This window comes from Euprymna scolopes, chromosome 16 (genome assembly GCF_053919585.1).
Source record: "Euprymna scolopes isolate OS-2025 chromosome 16, ASM5391958v1, whole genome shotgun sequence".
NCBI lineage: Eukaryota > Metazoa > Mollusca > Cephalopoda > Sepiida > Sepiolidae > Euprymna > Euprymna scolopes.
In genome coordinates, this window is record NC_136497.1 from 23,716,174 (window position 1) to 23,727,101 (window position 10,928).

The 10,928-nt window shown below is 34.5% G+C and overlaps 1 pseudogene; it reads right to left on the reverse strand.

Moving 5' to 3' along the window:
* Positions 1-10,034: 10,034 nt before the first annotated feature.
* LOC145296521 (U2 spliceosomal RNA) lies at positions 10,035-10,159 on the reverse strand (annotated as a pseudogene).
* Positions 10,160-10,928: the final 769 nt, after the last annotated feature.

The following is a 10,928-nucleotide window of genomic DNA, read 5'->3' on the forward strand; positions in this document are numbered from 1 at the left end:
GCCCTTTTCTCTTCCCTTCAACCTCTCTCCCACAGAAGAGACGTTGCGAGCGAGCCTGTCTTTGTTTTACCGTTATTTCCATGGCAAGTGCTCGTCTGAACTCCAATCTATGGTCCCCCTCGACAATTCTTTATGAAAAACACCCGTCTAGCTGAAGCCACTGTCAAAACTTTTCCCCACTCTCTATCTGTGCCTAAATCAAAACGTAGATTCCATGAACACAACTTCTTTCTTAGAACAGCACGCCAGTGGAACTCTGTTCCGTCTGCCTGTTTCCCCCCTGACTACAACATGGATGTCTTCAAATCCAACGTAAACAAATTCCTGATGAACCGCCTCTTAAGTAGACACTTTATGAAATCTCAACACTAACGTACAACGTACTGTACACGCAATAACCCTTATCCCTGAGTGGCTTCCGGGCCTTGATAAGTGGTGACCTCCTTGTAAAAAAAGTATCGTCTAGAGGTTACAAAAGAGCAAGGTTTTGATTGCTATCATTTGTGTGATTATATATATATATATATATATATATATATATATATATATATATATATATATATATATATATATATATATATATGTTGTTTGTTTTGGTTTTAGCGATATGTTTTGAATGAATTCAATTATTTACGGAAGTGCATTTTAACCTAAATGCGAGTTGAGAATAATTTCCGCTTTAACCAACTTGGTAACCCACATGGGGAGCGGTATATATATTATTTTTTTAGAATATAATTATCCACTGACACATGTTTCGTCGTCTACGACTCATCAGAGTGGCGGAATCTAGCGAGTTTGAATCTCGCTAGATTCAGCCACTCTGATGAGTCGTAGACGACACAACACGTGTCAGTGGATAACTATATTTTTAAAAAATAATATATATATGTATATGTATATATATATATATATATATATATAATTATTGTATCTACATAATTAGTCTTAAAACTAGAATATAGTAATAACCCCACCCACTAAGATACCTTGACCAGGATAGATTCTATTTCACTTTTCTTCTCCTCTCTCACTCTCTATTGCTTTCTTTGCCACACCTCTACCCCTAATACCCACCCACCCCTCCCCATGAATTAGCCCCCTCCCTTTTTCCAGGGTGTAAGTCAAACTTAGGTATCTTTGTTATTTACAAAATGAATGAACCTTCATGTTGGTTTCAGTGTCGCCCCTTTTTTCGGTCTGATTAGGTGGATCTCTCTAAATTGAGATTCCACTGAAACATGTACGCACATATGTAACCAATAATATATGTATAATAAACATACTACTTACCTGTTCTGTCCTCTATTGAGCACTTTTTAATAAACCCAGTTGTTTCCATTTGGGTTTACATATAGGAAACCCAACTATACAACCATTGCACCACATATTACAGATTACCTCCTGAAGCTATGGACAATGGTTGTTCTAATTGGACGTATAACATAGAAGGTATCTCCTTTTCTACAAAACAATCAAAATAGCAGCACTAAGAAAAACTTTAGATTTAAACGCATGAAACCTCCAATTATAATCCCTCCAAATATAATTTCTCAACTTACACTCCTTGAAAAGAATCTCGACATCCTTGAAAAAACATTGAATTTTACAAAAACAAAAACTTCCAGAAAAGAAAAAATCGATAATGTGTAAAAAAGATTAGAAAAGCTAGTGGATAACTATATTTAAAAAATATATATATATATATATATATATATATATATATATATATATATATATATATATATATATATATATATTAAATAGCCTTCTTGTAAAAGGCAGATAAAACTAGTAATTTATACAACCTCAAACAAAAATAATACAGGCACTTAATGATAAAAAACATAACGAAAAATTATTAGAGGGAAACCAGCACCATAATTAGCAGGGGAAATAAAGAAATTACGGAGGATCTTCAGACTAGGGACAGGGTTATAAACAACTAAAATGAGATGTACATCTTACTCAAGACTGATAAACTTGACATCATGATGTAAATAAGTTAACGTGTGTCTGAAATTAACTTTAATAATAAAAGATGATTTTCTAGAAAGCTTCACGTTGTTTATATAATAAACGTACTATACACTTGTTCTGCCCCCCCCCCCCGATTGAGGACGCTTTAATAAACACACGGGTTTCAGTGGATATGCATATAGATATAGGAAACCAAAATATACAATCATTATATCGATTTTTTTCTTTTAACTCCCATATATATATATATAGGTGAGTTTAAAGAAGATATAATCGATTCTTTAACAGGAAACTTATAAGGATAATGCAAAGCTCAGCAAATTGCTTGGGAGCATATATAGAATATCACTAAAATAATAAAACGACAACATAAAATATATACTAATGCATATAGACTTATTCGTTAGTTCAATAAGGATGATATATATATATTAGAAGTGTATAATAAGTAAAACTCTTTATACCATGATATTCTGAGGCCTAATGCTTCTCATCAGAAGAGGAGAGTAAATGCTACATAACATATTAGGGATGCGGGGTCTTGCGATAACTACATTAGGAGCGAAATAATAGTGCGTGAAAAGAGAATGGTAATATATTGAAACTATTAGGGCAGGGAAAATGAATAAATCAATATGCATTAATATATATTTTTATATTGTCGTTTTCTTATTTTCTTGCTATATTATCTCTTGCTCTTTCTATCTGTCTGTCTCTCTCTCTCTCTATATATATATATATGTGTGTGTGTGTGTTTGTGTATATATATATATGTATATATATATATATATATATATAAGTAAATTTTTGGTACAGCAAAATGGAAGGAGAAATTTCAGAGGAAACATAATTTAATTTAAATACCAAAAAACAAGAAATGGGCAGGTGAAATTAAAATTTCCTTAAGGCCTTATCGTCTGACCCTCTAAGAGGAAACGTCAGAATGATAAATTAAAAACTAAGAAAACGAATGAGGGAAGAGGGGAATTTTGGTTTCAGTTGGAAGAACAGTGGAGAGAAAAAAAAAATTCTCACTGTTCAGGTGGTTTTAAATCAATGAATATCTCCAACTGGTGTTTCAGAATCTTTTGTCTACACAGGCTAGGTCGAGAGTTGTTAATAACTAACGCCTCATTTTATCTATGTTGGGTTCTGCACAACACGAACTTGGTAAATGGCTGGTTGATCTTCTTAAACCTGTGCTTTCTTTTTATTCGGTCCATTGTATCTCTGATTCTTTTCAATTCGTATCTCAGATACAAAAATTACCTTTATCTAAAAATACCGAGTTCTTGGCTTCCTTTGACATTAATAGTCTTTTTACTAATATACCTTTGGATGAAACCATTGGTATTTGTGCTGACTATCTATACCGTGGCCCCTTAAAATCTCCACAATTTCCTGAACGAATTTTCGTTGAACTAATGGAACTTGCTACTAAATCAGTCTCCTTTAGTTTCAACAACATTATGTACCGTCACATTGATGGGATATCTATGGGTAGCCCTCTTGGTCCTTCGTTAGCCAACATTTTCGTTGGATTTTTGGAAAACGAATTATTTTCCAAAATTACTAAGCCAGCATTCTACACACGCTACGTTGATGATACATTTGCATGCTTTCCCTCTCGGAGCGAAGCTGAACAGTTTCTTCGTCTTCTTTGCAACCTGCATCCATCTTTACAATTTACTATGGAGGTTGAAGACTGTAGCTCTCTCCCATTCCTCGACGTTCGTGTTTCTAAAGTTGGTACTACGTTTGAGACCTCTGTTTATAGAAAACCTACATTTACAGGGCTCTATCTTAATTGGTTTTCTTTTGCCCCTCAGTCTAGAAAAATAAACCTCATTAGTGCTCTTACGCATCGTGCACTTATGATTTGTTCACCAAACCGTCTTGATACGGAACTTGGTGAAATCACAAATATTTTTCTTAATAATGGATATCCCATTAATATAATAAAATCTACTATTGAACGTAAAATTACTACATTTAATAGTGGTAAACATATTGATCCATCACGTTGTCCCATTTATCTAAAATTACCATGGTTGGGTCCTGATGGCCTTCATATTGTTAAAAGGATTTCTTCTGCTACTCAACGTTGTTTTCCAGCTACTATGCTTAGAGTAGTTTACACAACTCGAACCTTTTTCTCTTCTTTTCGTAAAGATGTTTTGCCAACCATTCAAAAGAACTCTGTTGTTTATAAATTCGTTTGTCAGTGTGGAGCTGACTACGTTGGCAAAACATCCCAAAGATTAGAAATGAGAATATCCCAACATATCCCTCGGGATATTCGACTACACCAGGTTTCGAGAACATCCGGGCACTCCCAAGCTCATGAGTCCGCCATTGGCAATCACCTGTTGAGTATAAATAGGTGTGCCGATCAATATTCCGATGGGTGGTTTTCTGTTTTATACAGTGCTAGGTCGAACTATCATCTCAATATCATTGAGGCGTTAGTTATTAACAACTCTCGACCTAGCCTGTGTAGACAAAAGATTCTGAAACACCAGTTGGAGATATTCATTGATTTAAAACCACCTGAACAGTGAGAATTTTTTTTTTTTTTTCTCTCCACTGTTCTTCCAACTGAAACCAAAATTCCCCTCTTCCCTCATTCGTTTTCTTAGTTTTTAATTTATCATTCTGACGTTTCCTCTTAGAGGGTCAGACGATAAGGCCTTAAGGAAATTTTAATTTCACCTGCCCATTTCTTGTTTTTTGGTATTTAAATTAAATTATGTTTCCTCTGAGATATATATATATATATATATATATATATATATATATATATATATATATATATATATATATATATATATATATCCAATCAAGTGTGTTGGTAATTTTAAAGAGTGAATATAGACGAAATGACAATAGTGGTTCATTAAGTTTGCAAGCACATATATCAATATATATTTCGAACAAGACTATACATTAGTTTGAGCGTTCAACAATATTTGTAATCTCATACATGCACAGGACACTCAATTCCTTCGAGTAAACATACAAGTGTGGTTATAACTGTTGAGTCTTTTTTTTTCCCAAATCACATTCTTATGACGGATGGAGGTTCATCTACTAGGTCTTCCGGTTTTTAGTTCATCTACTATGTCTTCTGGTTTTCGGTTAATGATTTCTGAATGGGATATAAAAGGGTATATAATGTTCGGGAAATCTTTATCACCTTTTGTAAAAAAAAGTAAATACAAACAAAACAATACTTAAAAAAAGCAACAAATAATAGCCGTTTTATTTGGTTATCGAAATTTATCGACGTGCAAGCATGTTTTGTTTGTGTATAATTGAAAATAACATTAAAGCAAAACAAGGTATTGAAAAGTTATTTTGCTAGTTAATTTACATATGTTTTTGTCGTTTGTACAGAGTGTTTGTTAGAAGCGACAAACTTTAAATTGAAATCTCTGTTTTCTGTAATTTCAGACTGCGAAACTATTGAATGTAGATACCAAAAATTATATTCTGGAATAAACCATATATATGGTATAATAGAAAATATTTTCATAATAAAAATATTTATCTGTAATTTGTTTTTAATAAAAGTTCGCCACCTCTAAAAAGGACATTTATACATAAAAAATGGCCACGCTAAAACGAGGGGGGAATCTTTCTCTGAATTCTCATTAAAAGTTTTGAATTTAAAAAAGTGAAGAAATGAAAATAGAATTGCATAGCTGAGAGAGATCGGTAAATGTTCATTTAATTATAATTTACGGTAGTTAGAACGTTTGATACATAAAATATACCTATTTACAATGCCTCCCCACGAGACAGAGTTAGACACTAGGGTTGTTTTTTAACGTGGAGAAAAGGTACAAAAATAAAAATTGTCTCAGTCGTGAAGGATTTCTCCTCCACCGAAAGAGAACGAGAAATGGAAGTGCCGCATCTGAAGAACAGATACCACACTTTGATCTTGGCCAAAAGGCCAAGTAAAGAAAATTTTACATATTTTTTGTGTTCTTAAAGCATATAGGAGAAAAGGGTAATTTTGTTTTATTTGCTTGTTTTTTTTTCGCAATTATTAATGTGTGTATCACATGGACTAAACAACTAGCCAATCGCATTGAGGTGTTTAAAAATCACGTAATGCGTTTCATTACGGGACATCGCCTGATTGAAATATATATATAAGGGGGTGGTCACCAACAATGTGTATTTTTTAACATTATTTTATTATTCCGTGTCTTAGTTTTTCATTGAAAATTATGTTTAGATCATTGTAATAATGTGTTTATATAATTGAAATCGTTTTGACGCGTTTCAGACGTTCTGTGAAGTAATTTCGTCTCCCATTATATATATATATATATATATCCACCCTCCATCAAACTACTTCCCTACCTCCTCTATTTGATAAAATCAAAAGTAAAACCCTTAAACTTTTTGGCCATGTAAAACTAGCAACTGATTACCTGTCAAAGTTATACGAGTTATATGAGGGTGTATTAGAAAGCAGAATAAGCAGCAGAAAGCCAAGGAAAGGGCGAAGAGAAACTGTTTTTGATTGGACATCTCTCTTTACAGTGAGGTGTTCATCAACCTACTTACCCCGGATCGGAAGAAATAGCGAAAAATAAGTCACGTGGGTTCCTAATCCGCACCAAGCGTAAGATGCGACGCATGATGATGTATTTGATGTAAGAACATTAGTTTATCCCCATCACGCTGAAAAGACACTCGAAAACGAATGGAAGCTTTGTTCTGCCAAATCCGATGGTGGAAAGCAAATCTATTTTCATCTTGTTTCATGATAATGGATAGAAGTTAGATATGTTTTTATGACCAAAATAATATTCTTGAACTTTGTCCTTTATATCGTTCTAGATGAAAATAATTCTTGTCGTTCCCATCCTGTTTCCTCGCGGTTAAACGAAACGAGAAATGAATTACTCAGTTGATTATTTCAAGCAATAACAAATCCTGACATTTCTTTGATATGTTTCTTAGCCACTCTTTTTCCAATACGCTTGAAGGTCATATGCTTTTTTTCGCTATCCAATACAGCGAGGTTTGGGGAACTAATCCAAAAAGTTTCGTTTGAATGGGGAAATAGTACATTTGATTTTGTTTAGATTGTTATACTTTCATTGCAAATAAATTTCATTAAACATTGTGAATTTATTTAACAAATAAGCAATGCTACCCTTCATGATTCTGAAGATAACCAGAGAGTATAGATATAGTCTTGGAGTCTTAGACATGTTCATCAATTGCCTTAAACAGTGAATTAAAGCATTTCAAGAAATTTCTCTTTGCTGGTTATCTTACTATTTTGTAAAGCAATAAACATTATTATCAATGTAAAGTTCTTGATATCGTTTGTAATTAGAAAGTGTACCTTCGTTACATCAACCATTGTGATAACAATATTCATTATTTTGCTTCCAGATTCTGGCTGCGAATTGCAAAGTGCACGACAAGAAAAGCAATACGCTTTCCCTAAGAAACGGATGAATTAATGAAGATATCAATAGTGTCCAATTTGTTGCATAGCCATGTATGTTCTCTGAAAAATGATCAGCACCATTAAGTGCTTGTTTTCATTAATCTGTCATTTAGTTATGTAATCGAATACAAACAAAAGTATTCATATCGTAGTAGATTCGTTTAAGTAAGAATACTACACAATGTTTTCGCAATGGTTCAGTTATTCATTTTTTGAATTGAGTTATTGATAAGTAGGGATAGCTTTTATAATTTTATAATTTATGTTGAACGATAAAATTGTCGCCCCAGAAAGGACAACATGATTCCATGTCCGTTTGAGTAAAACCCGTTTTCTTCTTTATTTTCTTTCTGTCTTTCTTTCTTTTTCTTTTTTTTTTTGTTGGCCAGTTTTGTACAAATCCCAAGAGTGATAGGAGCTTTCTATCATGTCTGAAACTGACACAATGTTCAACGAGCGAGATCGGAGATGAACCACTGTACAACTTATGCTTTCTTCCTATCCAAGTTAAGAAAACAGGACCATAACCAGCACCCTCAAAATGCGTAGCTGGATTGCCACGAATCACAGGGACATGCCCAGATTAATAAAAACAAAGTTTTCGGACAAGCGGATTGTCTTTGGTGTTGTTTCAAATGAGGACCACATCATGCCACTTCACATCCTCGAAGTCGGCTTGAAAGTATACCTGGACGTGTTGAAGTGTGTAGTGATCTCTTCGTGCTGGCAGACCCTGGATGTGGCAGCAAGACTCAGCGTCGGCCTACAAGTCCAAAGAGACCCAGGCTCTTGCTCCTTTCCCCCGACCTAAACTTGGTAGACAACTTCGTGAGGTCATACGTCGAAAACATCACCAACAGGACCTTCTACAACACCAGTCAGCCTGATCACCGCCACCCGCCAAGTATTCGCCGATGCTCTTAGTTCCGACCCCATATCGAGGCAGTGATTGATGCTGGAGACGGTTACACACACAAACGCGCACACGTACACACACAAGTTCTTTTTATATAATAGTAGCTAGCTAGATATATGATTAAGCATATGTAATACATACAAGTAAAAATAAAGTTTCTATCTGAGAAGGGAGTGTATACGTATATGTAAAAAGCTGTGTTGTTGCCAAACTGAACTTAGATTATATGTTGGGCTCAATCGTAAAAGTTAGCTGCTAAACAAGCAGATAATAGTGAATGGTACGTAGCATATCTAGTGTTTATAATGCAATGTTTACATAGAAAAGTCTAAAAAGCAGATTATAATTGAAAAACAATACTTATATACTTTCTCAAATCTTTGTGGTAGCAAGAGTAAGCGTTTCGAAATCATTGCTTCAGTATAGTAAGGGGTGTACTAAAAGTTGCTGATTATTTAAACCCTGATTTGTTCTTATATACATAGAATCACATTACGTCACAACTATTAGATATTTAAAAAAAAAACTTGGGTTATCATAAGATTGCAATTAAATTGCAGTAATTATGTACCTAAAACGATGTTTAACCTATATTTTCTTACTGAGCCACAAAAGCGATATTAATGCACGATTATTGCGGGGTTTCTCTCCAAGTCTACTGTGTGTTGATGGTGGTTAAGTGTTTATACAAAGTGAAAACCTGAATATGCCAGGTTTGAAATCAGTTCGTTAACTACATATTTTTATCTAACCCAGAAGTCTCCAAATTACGACCTGCGAGTCAGATCAGTCAAATTACGGCCTGCGAGATTCTTATTAAAAGAAAAACGTAAAAATATTCAGGAAAAAAAAATTTAAATGGAAATTTTAAAAAAAATGAAAATAGTATGGTGGTATCTCTTTTTGTTCGGTAAATGATTGAAAGAATGATATTTAGCAGAACTGGTTCATTAAAGAGCAAAGCTATTTAGCAAAACACTATAAAACGCATCTAGGTCACTGTCCTTTTATTTTGACCCGCGTAGCTCTAATAAATCAGCAACATGTCCCCTCCCCTGTTCAAAAACTTAAGAACCCCCTAACCTATGCCTCAGTGTTTGCCTAATCCCCAGAGGGGTGGCAAATAAATGCAACGTGCTGTCTTTAAGTTTTTGTTTGGATCACAGCTGGAGAACATTTTTTACACACACACATATATATATATATATATATATATATATGTGTGTATATATATATGTGTGTGTGTATGTGTGTGTATATGTGTGTACGGTTTGTTTGACTTCTCTCCAACAAACTTACTAATGGTTGATTATAAAGAAAAATTCATGTAAGAGCATAACGTTTATTTATGTGTGACACAGAAGATCAGAAAAAAACAAGGCTGATAGCCATTAGTCGCGTGCTCTCGTGTAAGGAATGAATGCGTGAATGTAGGATTGATATGAAATTCTTAAAGATAAACTAAAGTTACCGAAAGATGGGCAGAAATGACTTAAATAAATAAAAAGTAAATGACTTAGAATGACTTTAATGAACTTAAGGATGAGTTGAATGACATTAAGAATGACTTGAATGTTTAAAATATAACTGGAATCCTTCAAAAACAACTTGAATGATCTGGAGAATGACTTGAATGGCTTTAAGACTGACTGGTTGTAAAGTGGGTGATCATTTTACATTAAATTAATATGAAAAGTGGTCCCCTACTTTATATCACAATAAGTACAGCATGTAGTAAGAACAGATACTACACTTTGATCTTGGCCAAAGGCTAAGAAAAGGGTATTTATTTGCTCCCCCACCGAGCAAATTAGGCACAAGGCCGATTTTTAATGTGAGGAGTGAAGGGGAAATGGGGACCAACTTCCCGGGGAGTAGAGGAGCTGGATAGTGACAATTGGTATGAATGGTTGCACCTACAATGAACCAAGGTCTTAGATGTGGGGTCGCCCCCACATATGGTTTTTGCTTGCAGTATTTGCCGGAACAGATACTACACTTTGATCTTGGCCAAAAAGACAAGGGCAGACCTTTGATCTTAACCAAAAAGGCCAAGCACAAAAGTGTTATGGACAGACCGACAGACCGACCGACTGACGGACCGACGGAGTGACTTACAGAGTCGCGTGCACGCGACTAAAAACATGATTATATACTTCCCCGAAGAGACAGATATAAGCAAAAGCTGGAGAAAGAGTCTAGCGTCGAAACCAAACACTGGTCCCCATTTGGGGGGGGGGATTTGAAAACGACGTTACCGGTGGGTTTTTTCTGTTTTTATGGAACATATGTAAAAGACACCCCGTGGCCTCAAGATATACCTTCTTAATATTATAATTATTATAATATTTTATGGAAAGATACAGAAACCATGTTGCATCCTTCAAAAATGAACCGGAGATGGAAACTAATAGAGAAGGTGTTAATGATAGAAGGGGGGATGGTACAAGAATCAACAGTAGAAATAAAAAGAGGAATACAACTGCATTAGGTGATTGGGTCAGGGAACTTCATAGAAACAAAAAAGATTTTGAATTGAAATGGTCAATAGTA